Source organism: Pipistrellus hanaki (genome assembly GCF_964339955.1).
Source record: "Pipistrellus hanaki genome assembly, chromosome: 2".
In the NCBI taxonomy this organism is placed as follows: domain Eukaryota; kingdom Metazoa; phylum Chordata; class Mammalia; order Chiroptera; family Vespertilionidae; genus Pipistrellus; species Pipistrellus hanaki.
The window spans coordinates 28120-56114 of record NC_140504.1 but is presented as its reverse complement, the minus strand read 5'-3'; the positions used below and the strand labels follow the sequence as shown (position 1 = coordinate 56114).

The following is a 27995-nucleotide window of genomic DNA, read 5'->3' as shown; positions in this document are numbered from 1 at the left end:
GGGCCCCCTCCCTCCGGCCACCCGTGCTGCCCGCAGAGGCCAGCCGCCAAGCAGGAAGGGCTGCTCAAAGGGCCTTGGAGGCGGCTCTCTCACCCTCCCGGCGCTCTGTGGGGTCCGTGCCCCCAGGGACGGCCCCAACCTGGCACTTCCTCAGCCTTTGTCTGCGGGAGGCTCAGGGGCGGCCTCTCTGCCCCTCACAGCCGGACGCCATGTCCCTGTGCTGCCTGCACTCCTGCCACACAGGCCCACAAAGCCTCCTCGCCTCCTCAGGGCTCCAGCCTAGCCGGCTCCGTTTCCTGCTGTCGACTCCGTGAGCCCGGCCAAAGGCCCCAGTCACCGGGACAGGAAGGCTGCCTGCCTGGCAGAGGTCAGTCCCCAGTAGACCACAGCAGTCCGCAGCAGTCCACAGTAGTCCCCAGCAGTCCCCATCATTCCTCAGCAGTCCCCATCATTCCTCAGCAGTCCCCTGCAGTCCACAGTAGTCCGCAGCAGTCCCCTGTAGCAGCAGCAGTGGCGGTGGCGACACATACAGTCTCTGGCACTTCTTTTTCCTGTGTTTTGGTGAGGGGTTGCGTTACTGAGGTTACCTTCCATGGAGTGCCCGGTATGTTCCTCACAGTGCTGAAGCTTTGAAACGCGTCTGTTGAAAGCTTGTGAGATCTTCATTGCACAACCTTCACCTATAGTTTCCCAATGCTATGCCTTTGGCTGAGACCTTAAGCCCTCCTGTATTTCAGTCCAATCCCCCAACAGGCACCAATTTAGTGGCGTTTCTCATGCTAGTAATTGTTCCCAGGAAATGTTCCAGGGAGGTTTTCTTCTTCGCCCTCCTCCTCCTCCCTCTCCTTCACTGTACTCTTTATGTGAGTATTGCAACTTTGTAATTACTCCCCAGTAATGCCACTCAAGTTTCCTCTGAATGGTTCACCTTCTCCTGACCCTTATTCCTTACCTTCCTCTGTGCATAGTCGTTTGCTTTGAGCCCAGGGGGAAAGGGTTTTTTCTCTGCTTGATGGGTGGAATGCATTGTCGTCCACCTGTCGTTTCCCCTCTTAGGGTCCCAACCCCATCACATCACTCCACCTAATGACATCACTCCACCTACAATGTTGCCTCACGACCCTCTTCCCAATCTCAGAGGTCTTTCTATGTCTCCTCACTTAAGGGTATGCTTTAGCTCTCCTTAGTGTTGACTCCCCCGCCCCCCCCCGCCCCCTCCCAGCATCTGCAGGTAGGCATGTGCTGTGATTTGTGCTGTGGCACAGGGACTCACCTGTTAGTGCAGGCAGCAGGTCTTGTTTTCTGATTGTGTGGTGTGTTTTGCTTCATCGTATTGTCTAGGGTGCATCTACAGGGAAGTCAGTCAACATCAGTCCCGGTAATGTCTTTTTCTTCTCAGATATACGCCTTTCTGAAAGAAATGCATCATCATCAACAGCTGTGTGGTGTGAAGCTATTTCTGGTCATACCTGCTAACAGCTACATGATGGCTGGCCTGGCCATCTGCACTCGCGTTTCTGTCGTGTGGTCGAACTCCATAATTTATTGAAATATGTGACCATGACAGATGCGATAGCACCACACGCTGGCGGTCTCCACACGACTGTGCCGTTTTAGGGGCAGGTAGTTATTTTTAAAGTATTTGTAAAGGAAAACCCCCATTCTGCAACAAATTGTTGTTTGGAATTTTTCTGCTTTTCTTCGTAGATAAAATGTTTCTTTTTATTTTGCTTTAGCCCGTTTGAAGAATGATGAAGATAAACTTAGCTGTCTGACCTTGTAAGCCAGAGACTAGATATGCCCACAATCTCAATACCATGCCAGGTGCACCTTCTCAATTGGGTAGAACATCGAGATAACTAGTAAGTGTACATAGGGCTGGCTCTTAAAAAAAAAAATTTTTTTTTGCCTGTAACCCTTCCCAGAACTTGAACTCATCCTCCCTAAACCCATCACGCGATGAACAAAGCAAGTGTCTCGAAATTGTCCCCCTGCACTGTCCTAGCTCTAGGGAACTCTTCAACAGTTGAAAGCACAGGAATTTTCCATTGTTCAAAATTCTAAATCCCAAAGATTACATTCTAAAAACTGGGGGCAGCCCGCAGAGTCGTTCCCAGTCACATCCTGCTGGACATGTAATGTGGCCCTATCTTGCAGATGCAGAACTGAGTGGTTAATCTCCAAAGGGCATGGTCCCAGGCATAGGAAAACGGCCTTAGCAGGTTTAAAATTAAAACATCAGTTTTTCCCAAAGTATGTTTGCCACTATATTTCAGTTTCCAAGCTAGGAACATGTGGCAGTGCTTTACTCCCTCTCTGTGAGAAGTGCTGTTTCCTTACTGCGCCCAGTAAAAGGCACGTGTAACACTTTGCACATTTTTTTCTTTCTCCCTCTGTCTCGTCAGTCCCGTGGGGAATGTTAGCAGAGGGAGCATGCAGTTAGGTGGGGTAGGTGAACATAGAACGGATTTCATGCCGACAGTGCATAGTGCAGATGTGGAGCAGAAGGTGGAGGGTTGGCAATGGAGCCTTTTTAGTTCACCCATTTGTGTAGTCCTCCTTCGTTGGCGCTCGTTGTTTGTCTATGCTGGGTCTCCATTTGTTTCACGTGCTCATGATCTTTCCGCTTTCTTACTTGTTTGTCTTCCTCGTTTCAGGTGTGCACAAGGCACGAGTTTGTGTTTGTTCCTCAAGCAAGCCCTGCCTCATGTTCACATTCGCTGCTGTAGTTTGGGTTCACTATGTTTCCTGTCCTTTAAGTATAACGGATTAATTTTTACTGTATTTCATATGTCATTGGCAATATTAATAATGCCATCATTGTCAGTATTCAGATTATTGTTGATTTTTTTTAAGGGTGTGTCACTGTAGTTTGCCTGTACTTTGTAGGGATCTTGTGGCATGCTTTCCCCGGCGTTCCGCTTCAGGGTCGAGCTCCCGGAGGGAGGGATTTCACCCCGTTACATGCCGTGTTTTCTCGCCCAGCCCTGTGAAACGGCCTCCGTCTGGCGGAGCTGGTCTGCAAGGAGGCCTTAAGGGCGCTCCGAGCGAGAGCGTCACTTATGCCGCGTGAGAAGTTTCCCCATGGGGGAGCATGCTGTGCCTCAGGGATGCCCTCACTGCTCTCCCAGACTTTCCGGGTCCCTTAAGGGCACTCGGGAGTCCCCCAGGAGGGAGCATGTGGAAGTTCCTCCTGGGAGCAGGCTTAGTTCAGGTCTTATTCCTGCGTGCCTGGCTATCCTGCTGTCTCACATGCCCACACACATTTGTCTGGCTGCTTTTCCCCATTCCTTGCTTTCTGCCCGATTATCTAACTCTGAAGCTTTCGACAGTGAATTTTGGCATTGCACAGAAGAAAGGAATGCAGTGCCTCCAGAGTAGGCAACTCACCCAGGTTCGCCTCAAGGGGCGGAGCGCAGTGTCGGAGCGCAGCGGGCTCCAAGCTGGATCCTGGCACCGAGTCCCAGTCCGCACGGTGCTGCCGGGTGAGCCAGCTCGGAGTCTTCCCTCAACTGCGGGGAGGTGAGCGGGGCGTGCTTTCCGGTCCTTGTCCACTTTCCTGAGTTTCTCCAAGGCGGCCTTTCCACAGCAGCAGGCAATCCCCACGAGGAGGAAGGCGGCACGGGAAAGGGGGCGGACACTTCGCGCCCCTCTCTTATACCCCCTGTTCAGGGGGCAAGGGCGTCGGTGGCTTCCCTGCTGTTCATTGGATGCCGCATTCGGGTGCGTGGGCAATGTTTCCGGTAGGGAAGGGCAGCCATTGGGTGCAGGGCCCGGTGATTGCTGGGTATTTTTTTCTCTGTCTGGGCGTGGTGCTGAGTGATTTCCCCACCTGATGGTGTGATCTAGACCAGTGTTTCCCAACCTTCTCTCATGATGAGAATCACCTGGTGGAGTTGTTAAAACACAGATTCCTGAATCCCAACTAAGAAGTGCTAAACTAGAATTTTTGGGAACATATAGGTAAAATTGTATACTTAACTAGTGCTCTAACACAGATGTTATATACAGAGTACTAAGTTAGGTATGCAATTTTACCTATATGTTCTCAAAAATTCTAGTTTAGCACTTCTTAGTTGGGATTCAGGAATCTGTGTTTTAACAACTCCACCAGGTGATTCTCATCATGAGAGAAGGTTGGGAAACACTGATCTAGACTTAATAGCTGTAACAAAGAAAGATTCCACCTGCGCTCCTCCTTTTTTTTTTTTTTTTAATCTTTTAAAATCTCTCTATATATGTTTTAAAAAAAATATATTTTATTGATTTTTTTACAGAGAGGAAGGGAGAGAGCTAGAGAGCTAGAAATGTCGATGAGAGAGAAACATCGACCAGGTGCCTCTTGTACACCCCCTACCGGGGATGAGCCCGCAACCAACGTACATGCCCTTGCCGGGAATCGAATCTGGGACCTTTCAGTCTGCAGACCGACGCTCTACCACTGAGCCAAACCGGCTTTGGCTATATATATATATATATATATATATATATATATACACACACATATATATATATATATATATATATATATATATATATATATATATATATATATATATATATGTTTTACAGAGAGGAAGGGAGAGAGACAGAGAGCTATAGAGAGAAACATTGACCATCTGCCTCTTGCTCATCCCCTACCAAGGATGTGTCCGCAACCAATGTACATTCCCCTTGTCCATAATTGAACCTGAGACCTTTCAGTCCGTAGACCTAGGCTCTATCCACTGAACCAAACCAGTTTCTGCTACCTGTGCCTTTTGTTCTGCACCTTTTTCTGTCCTCAGAGTTTCTGAAAGAGGGAGGTCACCACTTGTGTGATATCTTGGAATTGAATGTAGTTTGGTGAGAGTGGGAATTTACCCCTTGTTGTAGGTCTCTCTGAATTCAATGAAGTTTGTTGACGGAGGGAATTCGCCACTTTCTTTAGAAAATTTGAATGCTGTGAAGTGTTGACAGAAGGCAATCGGTTAGCCTAGTCCTGAGGTTTGCATGTGTTAGTTACAGGGCAGGTCCCTGTGTTGATGACAGGCACTCGAACTTCACGATCCCATCCCTTTGTGTGTGTTTATGAGGAGCAAGGCTTCGTGCTCCGCCCGTGCCTGCCATGCTTTGTTTGTGCAGTGCCTGAAGAGATGGGATTGTTATGTTTGCAGAATACGTCGCTTGCATTCTCGGCTCCTGAGGCGAGCGTCGCGGGGAGCCTGGGGAGGGTGTTTTGTTGTGCTGTGTCATTTATAATGCGTGTGAGTGTTTTGGTAATTTTTTTTCTGCTTTTGTTGTCGTGCTTCTTTTTTTGTCTGCCAGTCTGTGCCGATGTACGTGCCTTTTTGGTTGTCCCATTTCTTGCGTTTGATTGATTGGCATGTGCCGAAAGGCAACAGTTTGAAAATGACAGGTGGGAGGTGCTTGTGTTTTGACATTTTTTTTCATTGTCATAACTGTTGTTGTCATCTTGCACGCGTTCTTTGGAGTTATGAGAGTCTTGTTGTGTGGTTGTGTTCTTGGCTCTAGGGATAGTATCCTTCATTTTGTGTCTGTGTGATGTTTGATGCGGCATAATTATTATTTTCTGTTTATTTTTTAATTTTCCTTTTTCTTTGCATCCCATGTTTTTTTTTGAAGGGTGGGAGTGAGGTTAGGGTAAGGGTTATGTATGCTGTCTGGGATTCGTCTGCGGTGCCCTGTTGTCAGTGTGACGGCCGTGTTTCCACCCCATGTGCCTGCCATGTGGTGACTGGTGTTCGTTGTCCAGTGCCTGCTCATTTATCTAATTTCCCAGATGCAGATCTGAGTTGTCCTGGTTTTATGTGTTTAGATTTCTTTTTGCCTGTTTTGTTTTTTGTTTCTTTGCTTTTTTCCTGTGCGTGTTCTCCATGAAGGTGTGGCATCATGTCCTTGGTGAAGGTATGCTTTGTGATGTATCGCCTAGGACTCCTGTTCCCAGATTTTCCTTTATTTCCCATGTCGGCCTTTGGTATATGGTCCGGTTTTGGCACTGTGGGGCTTTTATGTTGACTTGGAGTTTTTATGGTGTGTTTGAGTTTTTATGGTGTGTTTGTTCTGGGTCCACTGTGTGGCGTCTTTGATTGTTGACTCTCATCTTTATGTGTTTTCCCATGCGATTTATTGTTATGCTCTGGTTTTGGGATTCTGTAAAGTAATTGTTTTCCAGGGTGTGCAATTTTTCTTCATGTGATCTGGGCTGTGTGTCTTGTTGTGGCCCTGGCTTCCATGCTTGTATGGAGGGCAGCTTACTTGTGAGGTATTTAATGAAATTCTGTTAGCTGCATTCATGTCCAATCGGATGATGTTGTGGTGTAATTTCTGCAAGCATCCTGAAGTAGTCCTAAAATGGTATATAATTGCAGGGAATGTTTCTTGTATGTTGTATTCTGTTAGTGTTTTAGAGTTGGCTTGGTCCTTTAGTGCAATAGTTATCTGTCTTTATAGCATCCTGTACTCCATCTATGTGTGTGATATTTTGAGGAATGGGTGTGTGGTTTGCACGCTGGTTATGTGGCTGCTTTATTCCTGTGTATATAGTGTTTCAGGTACTGTTATCTTGTTGTGTGTTTATGCACGGCAGTAACATATTTTCTTATTTTTCAGGTGCTTGCTTGCTGTTTCCGTCTTCTACGTCCTCACCGTGGATGGTGCGTTTTGCCCAGAAGGAGAAGTCCCTCCTCAGCGGTGTCTTCGTAGTGACCTCGCCAGCGTCGGACTCAGTCTTGAATCTGTGTGTTGTGCCACAGACACGCGTCACCGTGACGCTTCCTCCAAAGGGCCGTGTTTGTGGCAGGTGTGCATCTGTTTTTGGACCACACAGAGTCTTGGTGATGGTGCCTGTGCGGTTGCCGGATGTTTGAACTGCCTAAGGGAGCACAGACCATCTGTTTTTTGAGCGAATGGCGTGGTTCGAAATGTAATTAATGTTCACTCACATGATGTTACAAGGGGTTATTTGGTACGTGAAAATGCTTGTCGGTGCCTGTGAAGAAGAGAAGATAGAAAGTCATCGTTGGAGATCGCCATCCTGCATCCTTGGAATCACCTGTTCACAGCATTCGTCTGTCAGCGTTTTTTTTTTTTGTAATTGGATGAGATCTTGTTGTGATATTTTTGTGTATGGTGTATATCCATCCTGTGTGCTTTTCCTGTTTGTATTTACTGTGTTTATTTTATAGGTGCATGGTGTGGGAACGTCACGGTTTGGTTACCCTATACATTTTTAATAAGTGTGATTAGTCATTGCATTTTTGGTAATAGTTAATTCATACAGTCCTATGACACTGCATGTGCTACATCTGTTGTCAATGTGTCATTGTTAGTTTCATTTTATCATGGTTTCCATTTACAACATGTACAATAGATTGGATGGTTATCCCTCCTTGTTCGCATGTGCGCACGTGCGTGCGTGTTTGCATGCATTCTGGCGTGTGTGACTGACTGTTTGCCTGCATGCTTGTCTGTGTGTTTGTGCGTGCATGCATGCGTTCGTGTGTGCCTGTCTGCCTGCCTGCCTACCTGTGTGTTCACATAAGTCCCGGTTTTAGCTGTTTCCGTATTGCACCTCCCAGGATTGTTGTCGTTCCACTGCACACATGTTCCTCTCTGTTTGGTAGTTTTGATTGTTCCCTGTCCATTTCCTTTGGGACAATATTTCACTGAAACAGCAGTGTTAGTGTTCCTCTGTGTATCTGGTTTGTAGTGTGTTTGAAAGAAAGGCATTTGCAGTTTGTGTTTGTTCATTGGTGTGACACAATGTAGGATATTTATACCATAAAACTGTCACAGAGTATGTGAAGCTGTCTTGTGTGTGTGTTAGTGTGTGTGTGTGTGTGTGTGTGTGTGTGTGTGTTTATGTGATGGGGAAGTTTCTTTGTCCATCTTCACTAAGCAAGGGTGTAGTATTCTTGAATAGTGATGTGTAAATTTTCTGTGTATCAAATGTTCTATGAATCATTTTATCCCAGCTTCCAATCACCTGTTTCTCAATGAGCCTTCATTCTATCTCTATTTCACCTCATCTTTCATTCATGCTTTCATTTATTCATTCATTTTTCTTTTGGAAATCTACCTTATTTTCTTTTGTTCTTCAGTTGAAATATCATCTTTATGTGTTCCTTACTATGATGCATGCAGCAGATATGAGTGACCATAGTGTTAATTGTTTTGGTAAAGGTAGGTAATATTTCAGCTGTTGCCATGTAAAATGTATTTTTGGAGTTGCACCCAACCGTGCCAACGTATATCCATGCCAGGGCCCCGGTAGGGAGTTGAAGCAGTCCGAGGTAGGGAGTTTGGAATTGAGAAAAAGGAAGAGCGTGGTTGGGACCTTTAAAGTTAGCCATCGAGTGATTGTAGTAAGTTTATTCACTGTCATGCTTTATATGAAGAAAACACTGAAGAGGAGGCGTGTAAAGAGGACTATATATTTTTCTCTGTCGTAATGTGTGAGGGAGAGATAGCAGAAGGAAACATTGTCAGTAAAAGCATTCTTAATAAATAAAATAGAGTTATTGGCGAGCAATGAAAGGTTGCTCTTATTTTCCTTTAAGTTGCCATACATCCAAAGACGTGTGAGAAAGTTGTGTGGGTAGGGTGTGAGGACTCTGTAGTCTGTTTGAGTGTAAGGACCTTGTGAGTTATACCAGATTTCCATGAGATTAATTGCCATCAACTGCATCAGGCATTGTTATGTGGTGGAGTAAGTCGATTCTATGTTTTTTAAAGAGTACAGGGAGCGCTTCGTGTCATGCCAGCAGTTTTCAGTGCGATTGGGTTTGTTCAAAGTTCCAGTCAACCCCTACTACACACAGCTGGCAAATATACAGTGTCACTCACTGACCTTTTCCCCCCCACTGGTGTTAGTGAGGGTTGGCTGAGGCGTTTGTTAGTAAAACTTTTTGTTTTCCACTTTCTGAAGTCTCATGTTCATGTCCCCCCCGCCCCCACCGCCCCCCCATGATGCTCGTGAGAAATGACTTGTGAGAAGTAGGGTGTAGATTTACATTTCCATCTTTCATTGTGATTGCCGCTCCTAATGGAGAAGGGAGATGGTAATTTATTGGTTGTCCATGGAATAGGGGAAGCAGGTATATCTGCAAAGATTCCATGAAGACATTTTAGTTTTAGTGAGGTCTATTGGCCCATGGTGAGTTGATTTCATCGTTGCATTGAGTAGGCATATAGTTATTTTTAAAGACTCTTAGTTCATAGTTCACCATGTGCATATATATAATCTGTCATACACACGACTGCATAGTCACTGAGTGCCGTCTGCTCAACTTTCCCCTCTGTTTTCTACAGTTTTTTTTTGCTCTCAGTGCAGCCTTTTGTGTGTAATAGTTTTTTTTTTTTTTCAAGTGGTGTTATGTATTGTCCTTGTTTTGTTCCTTATATCCCGCTTTGTAAAAGAAAACCACAGTATTCCTGTTTATTGTAAGAAGACCCTAATGAAGACATTGTGCCTGTCAGGTTTGAAAAATGTATGCAGTTGTATTTTAATTTCTCTATGGTAGTGTATTCTAGCAGAGTTTAGTTGCATATAGTTCTCGAGTATTCCCATCCTTGTCTTTGGTCCTCACCTGAAGCGATCAAGTTGTCTCCCCTCCCCTCCCCTCCCCTCCCCTCCCTCCTCATTTAAGGGTCTGCATCCCCATGGTGTTCCTGTTAATGTGCACCCGTTAATATGGTTAAATAACTGTGGGGCATATGGGATGTTCAAAAAGCATGGTCGCCTGTTTAGTCTTCTTTACTCACCATCACCAATATAATCAGTGCTGCCATGGCCTTTGTATTCTTCGTTCTTGTTGTCTTTCCTTGTTCGTGTCGCCCGCTCCTAGGTATTGGGAGGATGTGCTGGACACGTCAGTTGTGTTGTAGTCCTTTGGTTACCCGTAGCTTCTTTCCTTCCTGCAACTCCCCAATTCCCCACCGTGGCGGTTGGCCGGCAGAGTTGTGTTTTGCCACTCCTATGGATTCTTTCGTGTGGCATAGGTCATGTTTACACTTGTTTGTTGCGGAACATCTGGAGCATTGCGAGTAAAAGCACGGGCAATGTCAGTCTCACAGTATCCTGGCACTATAAGTTCTCTGTAGTGTGTATCTCCCTGTGTATAATCTTCCTTTTTTGATGCCGCAAGGATCTTTATGGTTTTGCAGCCATGTCCTATAGGAGTTGTCACTTGGTATGTTCTCAGGTTTTGTTGTACTCTCATTCCCTGCTCACGGTTTCCTTTAGCCCAACTGAATAATCGTGAAGACGGAGCGTGGCAGCAATTATGTAAGTAATCAGGCAGCCTCGTGTCAGCATAGGAATAGCGTAGTTGCCGTGTTCCCCTGTAGCTGTTTGTTTGATACCGCATCTTGTCATTGTTTTATATCTCCCCTTCCCATGCGCTCCACCCCTTTTTGCCTGAGTTTTCTCTTGCATTTTAGATGAGCGGACAATGTTCACGCCTCCTGTGTGCTTTCCTACCCACCACAGGGGCTGCATCTCCAGCAGCTGTGTATCGCAGTTTAGGTCGAGAAGAAGTTTCTGTCATTAAGAAGTGCAGCCGGTTGTGTTTGTAGCTTGTGTTTCTTGTAGCTGGAGTCAAGGTCATGTGCTGTCCCCATCCCATCTTGTCTCCTTTTCCCAGCCATAAGCTCCCATCACCGATTGATTGTCTTTTGATTCTAGGAACCCTCTTATTTGTATTGCTTTTCATTAGTCATGCATACCTATCTTCAGTCTTTAATCTTGAATCGGTACTATTGTATGCATGTCAGAATTATGCCAGAGTCCATGTGTATTCTACCAGTAGTGTAGCATAGCGCACAATTTGTCTACATTTTTCTTCGTGCTGCCGAAGCGAGCACTAATTAGGATTTCTTCTACTGCTGTTTGGATGGCTGTGTATTCATAGGAGCTACATGGTAATGGTCTGTGTTGCTGGGTAGTTGCTGTTGATTTTGAATAATGCAGGTAGGTCGTGTTATCTGGGAATGTGTATGGATAGCTGGTATTTTAATGTTAAAGAGCTACTGTCACTATATTAGAAGTCTTTGAACTTTTTTTTTTCAAATTGTTCCTCTAAACTTAGTTATCCCCTTCACTGTCCATGCTTGCTCACGTGGGGAGGTGTAGTTGCTGTGTATTGGCATCAGAATGAGCACACGTTGCATACCAAGAATGTATAGGTTGCCATTGAGGCAGTTCCCAGCTTCTTACCCCCCACCATAACCGGTTTATGTTGTGATTGATAGGTCTCTTATCTGTTGTTGTTTAACCTGTAGCATGTTAGTTTTCAAATAGATTAAAGTTATGGTCAGTGAAAAATCATCAGCAATCCCTGTGTTTTGAATGTGATGTGTAGTTACGGCTTAGCCAAATGACAAGATAATTGTAAAATGTGGTCGTTACAGATTTTAAACATGATGCCGCACTCAGTGTGTAGTCCTGATTTGTTTGTATCCCCCCTCCCCGATTATGAAATGTGAACATATTGTTATGTGTTATGCTGGTTATTTGTTTTTTAATTACTTCCGGTTCCTGTTAGCAAGGAATAGTATACGAACGAGGGGGTTTTGATGAGAAAAAAGACAGACGAGAGCAGTTGTCCTTGGGAGGACAAAGAACGAGTTATGTAGCACCGAGTTTATTTCTCAAAGGCTTGTTATACAGTTCTGTAATAGGAAGTGTTTCCTTCAGGCAAGCATTGCAAGCAAAATGGGTTTGAAAGCCCACCCTGTTTGTTAACCTTACCACGTTTTAGTTTAGTTGCAGAAACCATGCTATGTTGTTATCATTCCATAGGTTAAAGAACAGTTGGCTATTGTTTAACCTATGGAATAAGGCAATATTTCTGCAGTTAAGCAAGTATCAGCATTAATAAAAAAGGCAGTAGTTTCCCACTTAGTCTAATACAAATGGTACTTGGAGACCTGTGTATCATGCCGATGGACGCCTGCATTCTTTCAAGTAGGACCGCTGCATTCAGGGCAGCTTCTTACAAGTCCAAGGTTTTAGCACCTGCTCGGTTCAGTTGCTTCACCATTCAAGTCAATGTGATACATTTTTCTGTTGGTACTCAAAAGTGAAAGGATTTTTTCAATCTTTCCTTTCAATGTACTTGAGTCAGTCTCTCAGGCACTGGCATAGTTCCGACAGGTGCTGCTGCATTTGTGTAACTGTAGGGAAATTGGAATACTTAAGCAGTCTGTCTTCATAGATGTGCTAGACACTTCCCCCTCATTCTGTTTAGTCAGTCCTCAGTTGTTATTGCTGTCCCTGTTTAGTGAGTGGCCTATTTTGACTGCTTTTACATACCGTATGTATTCTTCCGGGTTTTGTTATTTAATGGGTGGCTCCCGATAGAGTCCTACGCTGAGAAGAGTTGTCCAAAAATCTCGATTAAGATTTGAAGTGTTATTTGCAGTGATATGTGTGGTAGCAGTAGCTGTTTCCTCCCAACCTGAGAGGGGACTACCAGATATTGGGGAGTCCTGAACTGCGCCGACATTCCTTGTAGTGTGAGTAAGGTCAGGTCCACAAAGGTTCATTTCACAGCATGTCATGTTAAATTTTATGTGATTTCCATCACTCGCCATTATCCCCGTTCTCATGATCCAGTCCCTCTCCCCATTATGTAAACAACATATGCTTGAAGTGCCATGGTTGTATTTTCAATGTGTGAGTTGTTCAGGTATGTGCAAGCGTCTGAGTATTTTTTGTCCTCGCTGTGTTGTAGTTGAGTAAGTTCAGCTTACTGTTCCTGATGGTGTCTTGCAATGTCTGCATTTTAAGCCATCACCATCTCAAAGGTGGTGTGTCCTTGCAGATGTTTTTACTCCCCAGTTTTATATGTGTATTCCAAGGATGCTGTTTTTATGTAAATGTGGACTTCATGGTAGTTTGGCAGCATCAACCACATGAGCCACTCCTCACTGTTTAATGTGCTTATGTTTTGCTGTATGCATGTTACATGTGCACTTTATCAGCCCACCCCCCCTTTCTGGTGCATCATTGTGGGCCACACAACCTGCCGCCTAGCATTGGCGCCAAAGTCGTCCACCTTCCTGGGCAGCAGCTGAATTATGTCATTACCCTCTCCGGTTTGGTTGTTGTTGGGCAGAAGCAAGTCCTTCATATGGTGGCATTTCCTAGTGTTATATTTGCATTCCCTGTATGCACATTTATTTTTAGTATGTTTGTGTGGCAGTAGCAACCTTGGGTGCCCCTCCAGGTCATGTTCATTCCATGCAGTTTAAAAAAAATTTTTTTTTTTTAAAGAGATGGTTTTCATTCTGTACAGAGAGGGAGAGAGGTAGTCAGAAACCTGAATGAGAGAGTGTCATTGATCAGCTTCCTCTTGTACACCCCGTACTGGTGTTGTATCCACAACCAAGGTACATGCCCTCCTTGACTGGAATTGATTCTGGGAGCACCCCCCACTTCCGGTCCCCAAGCTGGTTCTCTATTCATTGAGCAAAACTGGTTTTTGCCATGCAGTTATTTTTGCTAACTGCCCCCACAGCATGTGCACTCACAGGAGTTCTGTCCTCCACGCCCCCCTTCCCCTGACCGCATCATACTGGTCATTGTAGCCTGATGATGAGTGACCTGTATCGTCATGGGGAGGGGTCATTGAACATGTATAGAAGCTATTGGATGTGTAAATTCCCCCCCCCCCCCCCATCTCCCGTGATGTGTACCTCGGGAAGAAAAGTCTTCCATCTCTCCGGGCCTGACTGGTAGCTGGTGTCCCTGTCCAGCAACTGAAATATGCAATCACCGTTAGGCTGGCCAGTGTGCGGTCAAGTGTCCATATGTGTACTTTTCACAGTAATGTCTGCTATCTATTTCCCAATCTTCCAGGTCCTGTGTTTCCAAAAGCATTGCTCCCTTAGTTATCCCCTTGTGGTTCTGCTACTATACAAAGGCACACATGTGAAAGACATAATCGAATTATTTCTTTTGTGTACTGGATAATGCATGTCTTTGTCCTGCACTAGTGTTGGGGAAATCCTGCAGATTGTGTTCTCCACCTGCACCCACCCTCCCTCTGGATGTTAGTGCTAATTGCTATAGTGTCCCTTTTCAAATGGGTGCTATTGTGATACTGCCAAAGGGATCCAAATCATCCACTGAGGGTATTTGAAGAAATGGGCTTGATATCTAGTTCCCAGGTAGTATAAATCTTCTCATGTTGAAGACATAGGTCACTGTGATTGGTTAATTATTTCTGTGATGATTCAATCCTTCCATACTGTTAAATCCCATGTGATATATATAGTGAGGTGTGCCTGGATGGTTGCACCTTTATCATCTGAATTTTAAGCTGTAGAACACTTAATAGCTATTATGCTATTGGAAGATTCAGTGGATGTTTCAGCCAAGTAATTGTGTAGGCTATTCTAGGCAGTCTAATGCTGAATGTTGGGATCAGAAGGATCTCACCATGTTCTGCACTTGTACTCATGGGCACCTACTGGAACTGTAATATGCATGTCATTGATTACACAGCTTGGATTTAAACCTGCACTTATAGATGCCTCCCAATAGTGCTTTGGATGGCAATCGATTTGATTTGGCTGGCATCAGCTTTTTTGGTTGTGGATTGCTCACTAAAGGGCTGTTGCTTCAAGACTTCCTTGCCAGTTATTTTCTCCATGTGTCTGCATGTTGTGAGGAACCTTCATTTGCCCTGGGAATTTCTGTGGAAAGTATTACCGTATTACTCACATACCTTTGATGTCTTGGGGTGCTACAGTGTGTTGTGAGAAAGGGCTAACTGTCATACTTCACTGAGTCCTGTGTATTTCCTCCTAGCCCCCCCTCTCTCCCATTTCCACTGTCACAATTGACTGCAGTGTGTCCTTCATTTTTAAATAACTGGTTATTTGCTATTTTGCTAGGGAGCATTGAGTACTCATCACCTCAGACATAGTGTGTGCCCTTCATTGTATATTGTGATCACAGCCCCCCATTCTGTGTATCCTTATCATTTCCATGGACATAATTTCTGTGTGTCAGCAACCCCAGGAGTTGCTCTCAGCCTGTTTGTACTATGCATTTACTCATGCTGCCTCCCACCCACCCACAATGTACATTCACATGAGTTTAGTTATGCCCCCCCCCCCCCCCCCCGGCCCCCACACTATAGGTTGCAATGTTGGTTGTTGGCTGATCTGTATACACATGTGGGAGGAGCACAAAGGCTGTGAAGCTGCCAGGTTTTGGGTAAGTGTATTTTGTCATGTGCCTGCCAGCCCCCCCTCCCCCTCCTCCCCAACAAAAGCCTTGTCTTCCTAGGCAGGCGGTACTGAAAGCTGCTTTCGCTGTCCAGCAGCTGACTTATGGCACAACTCCCCATTGCTTTGTTTGCAGAATGCCAGTGTGCACTGAACTGTGTATATGTATGTCATTTTACCACCGATGCACGGCTACATCCCCATGTGAAAGAAAAAAGCCACATGCTGACCTGACAAGCTCAGGGAAGGCCTGCATGGCAGTCTTGCAAACCCAGAGACCTAAGATAACCACAAAAGATGGCTTGAAAATTAAATATCTAACAGGTTATAGTAGGTAGTCATGTCCCAGATATTTTCCCAAAGATCAACTTTGATCTTTCTACTGAGCCCATTTGCCTTTTTGCCTCTAAGGTAACATATCTGTGAGATGTCTGGGTAACTTGTAACTTCCCTTTTTCCGGAGCCCCTGGGGAACAACCAAATGTGGTGGGCACCAGGACTGATGCCTCAAATTCCTTCTTTATAATGTTAATTGTTCCTGCACTCACCTGAGTACATGTCCATCATTTTACTTTTTATCCAATCCCAGGAATTTCCCACCACTTTGCTTTCTCCCACCTCCTTACTCCATCATCAATGAATTTCATGTAACCCACCTATGTCCCTCCTTTGATTTCAATGTATAAATTGAGAAATGTAACCCACCATTCTTCGGAGCATTATCTCAATCCGTTGAGATTCTTCTTCCCGGCAATTGTCGACAGTAAGGCTCAAATAAACTCTTTAAAAAATTCTTTACAGGTTTCAATGTTTTTTTTTTTTTTTTTCATTAACACCTGAATATCAGAGTGTGTGTGCATTTTCCTCTATTTATGATTTTTCCTATGGACTCCTCCAAAGTATAAGAAATTGTGCAAACGGTTTGGCTGATTGTGTGGCTAGAGAGTGGCCTTTTCAGTGATTTCATAGTGACTAGTCCCTTTGATCAAGAGTTGTTGTCCTCTGCGGTGAGTCCATTGCCTTGTCTCCGCCCCTTCTGGAAATGGATGAAGCAGTCTCCACCCTAAAGTTCCCGCCAAATGTTCTTTATGAAGCCATTGACTCCCGTCTTTTGGTGCCGGAGTCACCCAGGCTGAGCTGTGCGGTGTGTGGCTGGGGGAATCCATGCTTAAGCCTTGAAGTCTTTGGCCCTGTGCATTCCTAGTTTTGCCACATTAGATTCTCCTCCTCATCATCTTATTCATTGAAATGGGCTATGTGCATGTGTTTGAAGGAGCTGTTGAGGTTTTTTTTTTCTTTTTCAGTGTGTGAATGGAGGTGGTTGCGGGCAGGGGGGTCCAGCCCCGTGGTGTTTATTTTGTGCAGGTAGGTGAGGGAGGGTCTGTTTGTGTCTTTTGTGCGCTGTGTGTTGAATGTTTGTGCCATGTGTGGTGAAGTGTCGTCTGTTAGGTATTGTGGTTTGGTATTTGCATCCTAGTGAGGTACTTGTAAGTGAATTTACTGTCAGGTAATGTGAGCGTGTCCTTGTTTGTGGCTTCCCCACGTGCGGACCCATTGTGAGTCCGTGCCCATTTTGTCCTGTTTTCCACATGTAAGCAAGCTTGATGGTTAGATAGTGTTACTGACGGCGTTAAAGTCATGTAATGATTGGAGTTGATGCGTCCTTGCTCAGTTGGCATTGTCCTGTCGAGAGAAGTGTGTAGTGTGCCAATGTTTGAGCCAGCCAGAATGGCACCGAATGCTGTCAAACAGTGGAAGGTGATGCCATGCTTATGTGTTTAGATTCTGTTGAGCAAAAGGGTGTTGTATTGAACGTTTTTGTTGAGTTCAATGCCAATTTTGGTTTTTGTGGATGTGTATGTTTGCAAGGAATAATCGCCAAGTTGTGTCCTTCCGTGCTTTGGTGTCTGTGAGAAGAATGAAGAAGGACCGTGTCGATTTTGTACGGCGGAGAGGAAGAGGTTTGGCCAGTCTTTTGTATAGAGCATGTTTATTTCGTTGGCATTGTGTGCGTCATTTTTTGGCATGAGGTGGAATGCGTGTGTCACGGTTCAGAGAGCGTGTAGATTATTCCCCCACTAGGTATTTGCCCCATAATTTTTTTAAGACATCTTGTAGCCTAGGCAGAAGAATGCATCCTTAGTGACATTGCATTTGTTGTTTTCTTAATTGTGAAAGACGTTATTTTTGCAAGTGTTTGAAGGTTGTTATGTGGTGCCCCTGTTGTTGTATGAGATGGGCAAGATGGTTCGAATTTTAAAATAAGATGCCATTTCGTTTTGCTTTGATAGATTTTTCGTTAGTAGTGAGGCACAGGAGAGTGACCACCAAGATATGTTGAAGTAAAGTGTATTCTCCATTGATGACCCGTGGTCATTAAGTAGGTAGAGAAATTGGAATTGAAGGATTGTGGAGAGGAGAAAGTAGCCAACCAGGCTATCTCCCCAAATGGACATGGAGAGAATGGACACGTGACGGGTGTGGGGAGTGTCTTTGAGGGGAGATAGAGGAAAGGGTTGGACCTAGGGTTGAACAGTAAGTGGTGGGCGTGTTCCAGGGCAATTCAGCATATGCTGATTGATGGTTGAATGTATTTGGGATGTGTGTGGGCGATGCCAGTTATGTCCTAAATGGCAGTCACGTCCTAACTGCTGCCCCCCATTTGCCTGGGGGATTATGTCATAGTTCATTGCCCGTGTGGTTCCCTGTTCCCTGGATGGTTAACTTCCTTTTTTTGTATATTTTGAATTGTGTGTCGTGCAGTACCCTAGTGTCTCATTGACGTCTTGTATGGTCGTGGAGTGTGCTTGAAATGTGTCTGTGTGCTGCTTTCTTGTTTACTTATTGTAGCCATAGGTGTTATTTGTAGTCCTTTATTCACAGTGTCAATAAGTGTCAATGTTAGTTATAGAAAACGTGTTTTGTTTGTCATTTAAATAAAAATTGATTTTGTTGTTTTCGACCTGAAATCTGCCAGACGTTCCTTATTGAGTGTTTTATTTCTTGAGAAATGGCATGTTTTTTTTAAAGAGTTTTTCCCATGGATGAACTGCATGGGATAAACGGAGTAATAGTTTAGCAGCTATTGGTGTAGTCGTTAGCATTATTTTTTAGCAACATGTCAGTCTGAAATGTTGTGTGTCGGTGACTGTTATTTCATTGCATTTTTTTTATTTATTTTAATCTAGGAAAGGGAACCAAGCAGAATGTCCTTTTCCTTGTTTGTTGCAGTCTTCCAAGTGGTTTTGGTATGGTTTCTTTGTGTTAGGAGTGCGATAGGGGGAAGTGGATATTGTGGTGTGTGTGCACATAGTCACCGTGCACTGTGGAGGATGTGGAATGGCTTTTTTCTGTTGAAGTAGTGAGCGATGTCCACGGGTGTATGAAAATAAGGTGTTTGGATTTGATTAGTTTTTTGTCATGGAGTGTGTTTGTGTGTCCTGGGTGTTGTGTTCTGGAAGTGTGAAGATGTAACCTTTTGAGCAGATGCGTGTGATAAAGTGAGGGCCACCTGTTGATTGTTTTATCCTGTGTGCACATGATCCATAGTTTGGATTTCAGGACATGTTCCTTGCCCGTTTCAGAAATGTATTTTAGGCCATGTTTTTTGCCCGTGTTGGCAATGTATTTTTTCTCTTGTTAGCTGCTATGCAATGTTTTTAGAAGTATTGAGTGTGTATCGCATCATGAGTGTTCCTGGCGGTTTCCCTGGTGTCTGCATAGTTTGTGATTAGTTGAGTTTGTCATGGATTTATTAAGTTTTTGGGCCATTTTTTTGAACTCTTTTGTGAAAGTGAATGTGTATTTTTTGCAGAGCACCTGTTATTTTTTTAGACATTCATGCTGAGAGTGTTGCATGCCTATAGCATTTGTGTGGTGTATGAATCGGTAGCCATGTAGTATTTTTTCCCTGTGACGGCTCCAGCGGCGGATGAGGTGCCAGGTTTGTGTGTGGAGTGTGAACCCTAGCCGTGTGTTTTCCCTGTTTGTGTGTATGTGCGTAGTACATCCATGATCGAAGGAAAGCATGGTGATATTGTTGATGTCTTCGTTGTTATTATTTCATGTCACCTATGTTTTCTCCCTCAGAAGTGCCACTTTCTCCCAATAAAGGATGGCCATTCATCTTCCTGGACAAGTGAGCATGCTCAAAAACGGCCCTGGGATGTGTATTTGGTTGTGTGGGTGTGCTGTGTAGCTTGGTAACCAAAGCCCTCCATCTCCCTGACCGGTAGCCGATGTCTCTGTCCAGTAACTGAATGATGCCATCCCCGTTACCATTGTTTTCAGTGCAGCCTATCAGTGTGTGGTCAAGCATCCATATGTGTACTTTTACAAAGGTGCGTTGTCCTGCTCGCAATTTGCCAGGGCCTGTTTTTCCAAAAAGTAGCGCTCCTTTGTTCACCTTCTTGTGGTGCTGCCCTCATAGCAAGGCCCACATGTGAAAGCCATCCTAGAATCGTTTCCGTTGTGTGCTGACTCATGCATGGTTACTGCTCTAGCGTGCCTGTCAAAATGTCCCGTTGTGAAACTGCTAAAGGGACAGTAATCATGCATTCAGTGCATTTTAGGAGAAAGGATTTGACATTGAGCGTCCAGGTTGTGTAAACCTTCCCATGTGGAACACATAGGTTACTGTGATTGGTGCATTATTCCTGTTGCTGTCACGAACCCATCCTTCCCTACCACCCAATCCCATGATGTGTTAAATATAGTGACTCACTCATGGAGGCTTTCACCTTCAATGTCTGAATTTTCAAGCCTAGAAACCATGCAGCTGTTATGGTATTGTAAGTCCTTTGGTTGGTGCAGCCAAGTAAGTGCAGACCACTCTTGTCAGTCTATGCTGTCAATTATTTGATCCTGAGGTGTCCCGTCTTACTTTTTCTCATGGGGACGTGCACTACGTATGGGCCATGTATCCCAGTACTTGGACTTAGATGACCTTGTGTCACCATGTGTGAGTTTACTGGTAGCAGTACCCTTGTTGGCCAAATCCAGGTCCCTAAAGGGCTGTTGCTTTGCCTGCCAAAACTTGTCTGAGATATTTTTGTATATGTGCATGAGCTGACGAACCATTGAATCCCTGTGCCATGCGTGCCCATATCACTCCCTGTTCTTTGGTCATATTGCTCTGACCTCTTGGGGTGCTGAAATGTGGTGTGGATTAGTTGAGAGAGGGCCAAGTGGATGTGGTGGTAGGCACCCCTTGCATATCTAGTGCCCCTTTTCCTAATTGAGTCCATGGAAGTCTGTCCTGCTCACTAACAGGTTATTTGTTTTGCTGTGGAGCAGTCAGTACTTACTGTCTGAAAGACGGTATGTGCCCTTGTAGGTGTCTGCATTTACCATTGTTATATTCCCACCATGGCCATGTTGTAGTAACCCCAGAAGGTCGTGCAGCCTGTTTATTCTATGTAGTCATGGTACCTTCTACCCATAATGCGCATCTACAGAATTGTATTCGCGGCCCCACCCCACCCCCTTTCTGCATCATCCTGGGTGGGTAGCAGAGCCTGGCAGTGGCTGATCTGTATCCTCATGGGGGAAGTCAATCTCTGTAATATGTATGGCCAAATCCCCCCCTATTCCTTGGTCACATGTGTTTAAGCTCTTGTGGTGCTGTGGAGTATTTGCAGAAGGGCTCATTTGATACTTCAAACCTGTGGATGTCCTGTTAGCCCCCCATCCGTGCATTTGTACTGCCCCTTTCCCTAATTGACTCCATCAGGTACCAGTTATTTGGTATTTTTCTTGGGAGCAGTGTGTACTCATCACATCAGAGATGGTGTGTGCCCTTGTGGATGGCATTTCATAGGGTTAAATATCTGTATAATGTGGATGCTCATTATCATTTGTAATGGGATAACATGGTTGTCATCAGTAACCCCAGGAGCCCCTCCATCCTATTCGCTTATTGTATGTATGCTGTGTAGTCACGCTGTTTATTGTATGCAGTTAGTCATGCTTATTTCCCCCCCCCCCCCCACAATGTATACTCCACAAGTTTAGTAGACTCCCCCCAACCCCCACCCCCCGCATCAGCTTGGGTTGCACAGCTGGTGGTGGCTGACCTGTATCCACATGGGGGGAGGTGCACAAGGCCATGAAGCTGCCAGGCCTTGGGTCAGTGTATTTTGTGACCTGGCCATGGTACCTATTGCGGGAACCAAAGTCCTGTGCCTCCTTAGGCATGATCGATAGCTGTTGTAGCTATCCAGTATTTGAATCATGGCATGACTTTTCATTTTCACTTCAGCCTATCAGTGTGTGTTGAACAGTGCATGTTGTTTGACCAGCAATGTACGAGTCTGCGTCCGTTCCAATCTGTCAGAGGTTAATTTTCCAAAAGTAGTGCCCCTTTCCACCCCTTGTGTTTTTGCCCTCACAGAAAGGCCACCATGTCTGAGCACTTGCAGAATCCTGGTTTTATTGTTTGATTCCTCATTCACGTCCAGCATTGGTATCACATACACCCCCAACCCCAGCATTCCTGCCCATGTAGTCCTTTTCAAAATCAGTGCTCCCTTTAAATAACACTTGCACTCTTGTCATTTGAAGGCATGAGTCGCAATGCCAAAGTTCAGGGTGCCCACCTTGGTTCATCGTCCCCATCCCCGGGACAATGTTTTCCACTAAAGTGTCCCCCTCAGGCTTCTGCCATCACTCCTCCCCTTAGTGCACTTGCCGCCTGCACCCACCTTATGGACTTTTATGTCACATCAGTGTGTGTGGCCACATGCCTGTTTCCCAATTTTAAGAGCACCCTTGCCTGGACTAAATGTTGGACAAGGTGTGTGGATTTAGATTTTGTCGTCCAGTTTTGTGTTTTCCCTCATTGTCCCACAGTCGTCCTGAAGGTTTGTGTAGCTAAGAGGTACGCTTTCCAGTGTTCCTGGTTTGTGTTCCCTGGTGCCCTCCCCACCATTGTTTTTGTTATCGCTGTCAGCCTTGTTCCACTCTTATCATGTTTCCCTTGGTTTGCAATCATGGTGTTTCCCATGGATGCCTTAGTCTTCCCACCCCATGGATGGAGACAGGTACATATGAGTGTCATCAGTGCTTGTGTATTTTCTCATTATAGTGTTCCCGCTTGCTCTGTTTTAATGAGTGTTTTGTGTGTCCAGCAGATACACAACCCCACCTGTTTATATGAGGACCCCCATGCCTTTTAGCTCAGTTGTCCGAGATATTCCTTTTGTCTGGCATGCATGCCAGCTCATTGTGTAGACCTGCTTCCGTCTGGCATGCATGCCAGCTCATAGATGAGACCTGCTTCCGTCTGGCACCTTTGCCAGCTCATTGATTAGGTCTGCTTCCGTCTGGCATGTATGCCAGCTCATTGATTTTGCCTGCTACCGTCTGGCACCTTTGCCAGCTCATTGATTCTGCCTGCTACCGTCTGGCACCTTTGCCAGCTCATTTATTAGGTCTGCTTCCGTCTGGCACCTTTGCCAGCTCATTGATTCTGCCTGCTACCGTCTGGCACCTTTGCCAGCTAATTGATTAGGCCTGCTACTGTCTGGCATGCATGCCAGCTCATTGTGTAGAACTGCTACCGTCTGGCATGCATGCCAGCTCATTGTGTGGAACTGCTACTGTCTGGCACCTTTGCCAGCTCATTGATTAGGCCTGCTACTGTCTGGCACGCATGCCAGCTCATTGTGTAGAACTGCTACCGTCTGGCACGCATGCCAGCTCATTGTGTAGAACTGCTACTGTCTGGCATGCATGCCAGCTCATTGTGTGGAACTGCTACTGTCTGGCACCTTTGCCAGCTCATTGATTAGGCCTGCTACTGTCTGGCACGCATGCCAGCTCATTGTGTGGAACTCTTACTGTCTGGCACCTTTGCCAGCTCATTGATTCTGCCTGCTAGTGCCTGGCACCTTTGCCAGCTCATTGATTCTGCCTGCTACCGTCTGGCACGCATGCCAGCTCATTGTGTAGAACTGCTACCGTCTGGCACGCATGCCAGCTCATTGTGTGGAACTGCTACTGTCTGGCACCTTTGCCAGCTCATTGATTAGGCCTGCTACTGTCTGGCACGCATGCCAGCTCATTGTGTGGAACTCTTACTGTCTGGCACCTTTGCCAGCTCATTGATTCTGCCTGCTAGTGTCTGGCACCTTTGCCAGCTCATTGATTCTGCCTGCTAGTGTCTGGCACCTTTGCCAGCTCATTGATTCTGCCTGCTAGTGTCTGGCACCTTTGCCAGCTCATTGATTCTGCCTGCTAGTGTCTGGCACCTTTGCCAGCTCATTGATTCTGCCTGCTACCGTCTGGCATGCATGCCAGCTCATTGTGTAGAACTGCTACCGTCTGGCATGCATGCCAGCTCATTGTGTGGAACTGCTAGTGTCTGGCACCTTTGCCAGCTCATTATTTCTGCTACTGTCTGGCACCTTTGCCAGCTCATTGAATAGGCCTGCTTCTGTCTGGCACCTTTGCCGGCTCATTATATGTTGGCTGTATCCACCCACCCATACCTAGTCATTCAGCCAGCCAGGCAGGCAGGCACGCACCCACCCATCCTACCCCACCCCACCCACTCACCCACCTTTGCAACCTCCCTCGGCCCCCAATGTCTGAAATTCAATATGTTTTTCTGTCGTTTCCCTTCCAGCGGCCACCCTGCCATGCACGGTGGTTCCCTCCCATGTGTCACGTTCGGAGTCGCTCACGTACGAAGAAATCATGGACACTGACAGGGCGGTGGGGGTCGGGGGCATGGGGATAGAAGGGTAGCTGTGGCGCAAAATGCGATGGGGTCACGGGAGGTCCATGTAGGGTAAGGGGGTAGGGGGGAGGTCAGCCTTTGAGGGGCCGTGCAGGGGGTCTGTTTTTTTTGGTGTATGGCTCATTTCCTGAGCTCCTGGGGAATGGGCATTACAAAGCAGTATGGTACTGTCCTTTCCTCCCTGTACATGGCACCCACCAGCTAGTGTGTTCAGCAGTGATTGCTGTGTGGTCTGAGCAAGGCGCAAGTACTTGGCGCAAGTACTTGGAATTTTCTCCAGTCATCCATCAGTCCCCATCAGTCCTCAGTAGTCCTCAGCAGTCCACATTAGTCCTAAGTAGTCCCCAGCAGTCCACAGTAGTCATCAGTAGTCCCTAGCAGTCCTCAGCAGTCCCCATCAGGCCACAGTAGTCCACAGTAGTCCTCAGTAGTCCACATTAGTCCACAGTAGTCCTCAGTAGTACACAGTAGTCCTAAGTAGTCCTCAGTAGTCCACAGTAGTCCTCAGCAGTCCCCAAGAGTCCCTAGCAGTCCCCAACAGTCCCTAGCAGTCCCCAACAGTCCCCAGCAGTCCACTTTAGTCCTAAGTAGTCCCCATCAGTCCACAGTAGTCCTCAGTAGTACACAGTAGTCCTAAGTAGTCCCCAGCAGTCCCCAGTAGCCCCCAGCAGTCCACAGTAGTCCTCAGTAGTACACAGTAGTCCTAAGTAGTCCCCAGCAGTCCCCAGTAGTCCTAAGTAGTCCCCAGCAGTCCAGAGTAGTCCTCAGCAGTCCCCAGCAGTCCGCAGTAGTCCGCAGCAGTCCCCAGCAGTCCACAGTAGTCCTCAGCAGTCCCCATCAGTCCACAGTAGTTCCCAGCAGTCCACATTAGTCCTAAGTAGTCCCCATCAGTCCACAGTAGTCCTCAGCAGTCCCCAGCAGTCCACATTAGTCCTAAGTAGTCCCCAGCAGTCCACAGTAGTCCCCAGCAGTCCTCAGCAGTCCCCAGCAGTCCACAGTAGTCCCCATCAGTCCACAGTAGTCCCCATCAGTCCCCAGCAGTCCACAGAAGTCCACAGTAGTCCCCAGCAGTCCACCGCAGTCCCCAGCAGTCCTCAGCAGTCCACAGTAGTCCCCATCAGTCCACAGTAGTCCCCATCAGTCCCCAGTAGTCCACAGTAGTCCTCATCAGTCCACAGTAGTCCTCAGCAGTCCACATTAGTCCTAAGTAGTCCCCAGCAGTCCACAGTAGTAATCAGTAGTCCCCAGCAGTCCTCAGCGGTCCCCAACAGTCCCCATCAGTCCACAGTAGTCCACATTAGTCCTCAGTAGTCCCCAGCAGTCCCCAGTAGTCCCCATCAGTCCACAGTAGTCCTCAGCAGTCCACATTAGTCCTAAGTAGTCCCCAGCAGTCCCCAGCAGTCCCCAACAGTCCCCATCAGTCCACAGTAGTTCACAGTAGTCCTAAGTAGTCCCCAGAAGTCCACAGGAGTCCCCAGCAGTCACCAGCAGTTCTCAGTAGTCCACAGTAGTCCTAAGTAGTCCCCAGCAGTCCACAGTAGTCCTCAGTAGTCCCCAGCAGTCCACATTAGTCTCCAGCAGTCGGCAGTAGTCTGCAGCAGTCCGTAGAGGTCCTCAACAGTACCCAGCAGTGCACAGTACTCCACAGCAGTCCTCAGCAGTTCTCAGTAGTCCCCTGCAGCAGTAGGACTGGCGGTGGCAGCAGTGACACATAGTCTCCGGCACTAGTTTTTCCTGTGTTTTGTTGAGGGGTTGCGTTAATGAGGTTTGCCTTCCTTGGAGTGCCCGGCATGTTTCTCACAGTGCTCAAGCTTTGAAATGCATGTGTTGGAAGCTTGAGAGAAGTTCATTGCACCATCTTTACCTATAGTTTCCCAATGCTATGTCTTATGCTGAGACCTTAATCCCTTCTGTATTTTCAGTCCAATCCCCCACCAGCCAAGCCACCAATTTACAGGCGTCTTTCACGCTAGTCATTGTGCCCAGGAAATTTTCCAGGGAGGTTTTCTTCTTCGCCCTCCTCCTCCTCCCCCTCCCTCACCATAGTCTTTATGTGAGTAAGTATTGCAATTTTGTCATTACTCCCCATTATTGGCACTTAGGTTTCCTCTGAATGGTTCACCTTCTCCTGACCCTTATTCCTTGCCTTTCTCTGTGCAGTCGTTTGCTTTGAGTCCAGGGAGAAAGGGTGTTTTCTCTGCTGTATGGGTGGAATGCATTCTGGTCCACCTGTCCTTTCCCCTCTTAGGGTCCCAACCCCATCCCATCACTCCACCTAATGAAATCACTGCATGTACAATGCTGCATCATGGCCCTCTCCCCAATCTCAGAGGTCTTTCTATGTCTGCTGCCTGGAGGCCATGCTTTAGCTGTCCTTAGTGTTGAGTAACCTCCCCCATGTGCAGTGGCAGGTAGGCACATGTTGTGTTTTGTGTTCTGGCACAGGCACTCACCTGTCAGTGCAGGCAGCAGGTGTTGTTTTCCGAGCATGCGGCGCGTCGTGCTTCATCTTCCTCTGTAGGGTGCATCTCCAGGGAAGTCATTCACCATAAGTCCTGGATATGTCTTTTTCTTCTCAGATATATGCCTTTCGGAAAGAAATGCATCATCATTAGTGGCTATGTGGTGTGAAGTATTTTTTGGTCATACCTGCTAACAGCTCCGTGATGACTTGCTGGCTATCTGCACTCACGTTTATGTCGTGTGGTCGAACCCCAGAATGCATTGAAATATGTGGCCAGGATAGATGCGAGAGCACCACACGCAGGCGGTCTCCAGGGCGACTACGCCGCTTTAGGGGCAGGTAATTATTTTTAAATTTTGTGAAAAGGAAAACCCCTATTCTGCAACAAACTGTTTGGAATTTTTCTACTGCTCTTCCTAGATAAACTTTTGTTTTTTAGTTTGCTTTAGCCCGTTTGAGGAGCGATAAGATAAACTTAGCTGTCTGTCTGACCTTGTATGGCAGAGAGCAGATATGCCCACAATGTCAAAACCATGCCAGGTGCACCTTCTCAATTGTGTAGAACAGCATTGTTTTTTCTGGAGGCCAGCATAGAGATAACTATTAAGTGTGCATAGGGCTGGCTTAAAAAAAAAAAAGTTCTGCCTGTAATCCTTCCCAGAACTTGAACTCATCCTCCCTAAAGCCATCACGCGATTAATCAAGCAAGCGTCTCCAAATCGTCCCCCTGCACCGTCCTACCGCTCGGGAACTGCAACAGTTCAAAGTACAGGAATTTTCCGTTGTTGTAAATTGCAAATCGTAAGGATTATATTCCAAAAACTGTGGTCATCCCGCAGGGTCGTTCCCAGTGACATCCTGCTGGACACTGGAATGTGGGTCTATCCTGCAGAAGCAGAACTGAGTGGTTAATCTCCAAAGGGTACGGTCCCAGGCCTAGGAAAATTGCATTTAGCAGGTTTTAAATTGAAAGCAGTTTTTTCCAAAGTATGTTTGGCACTGTATTTAATTTTCCAAGTTGGGAACATGTGGCAGTGCTTTATACCCTCTCCGTGAGAAGCGCTGTTTCCTTATTTTGCCCAGTAAAAGGCACGTGTAACACTTGTCACATTTTTTTTCTTTCTCCCTATGTCCCGTCACACCCGTAGGTGATGTTAGCAGAGGGAGCATGCAGTCAGGTGGGTTAAGTGAACACGGAATGGATTTCATGGCTACAGTGCATAGTGCAGATGTGTAGCAGAAGGCAGAGGGTTGGTAATGGAGCCTTTTTAGTTTACCCGTTTGTGGAGCCCTCCTTCATTGACGCTGTAGTGGAAGTTGTTTGCATATGCTGGGTCTCCATTTGTTTCACGTGCACGTTACCTTTCCGCTTTATTACTTGATTGTCTTCCTCATTTCAGGTGTGTCCAAGGCGCGAGTTTGTGTTCCTCAAGCAAGCCCTGCCTCATGTTCACATTTGCTGCTGTCCTTTGGGTTCACTATGTTTCCTGTCCTTTAAGTATAACGGATTAGTTAATTTTCACTGTATTTTATATGTCATTGTCAATATTA

At 46.2% G+C, this 27995-nt stretch overlaps 1 long non-coding RNA gene across 2 annotated transcripts; it reads right to left on the bottom strand.

Annotated features, from left to right (window-relative positions):
- Positions 1 to 15: 15 nt before the first annotated feature.
- On the bottom strand, positions 16 to 27995 carry LOC311616447. 2 transcript variants are annotated; one of them, XR_014793897.1, is made up of 3 exons: positions 27722 to 27995; positions 1274 to 1348; positions 16 to 551 (listed from the first exon to the last, which is right to left on the bottom strand). It is a non-coding gene; the product is annotated as an uncharacterized lncRNA (long non-coding RNA). The 2 variants fall into 2 exon arrangements; XR_014793898.1 differs by lacking the exon at positions 27722 to 27995 and adding an exon at positions 3391 to 3626 and having other exon boundaries at positions 1274 to 1411.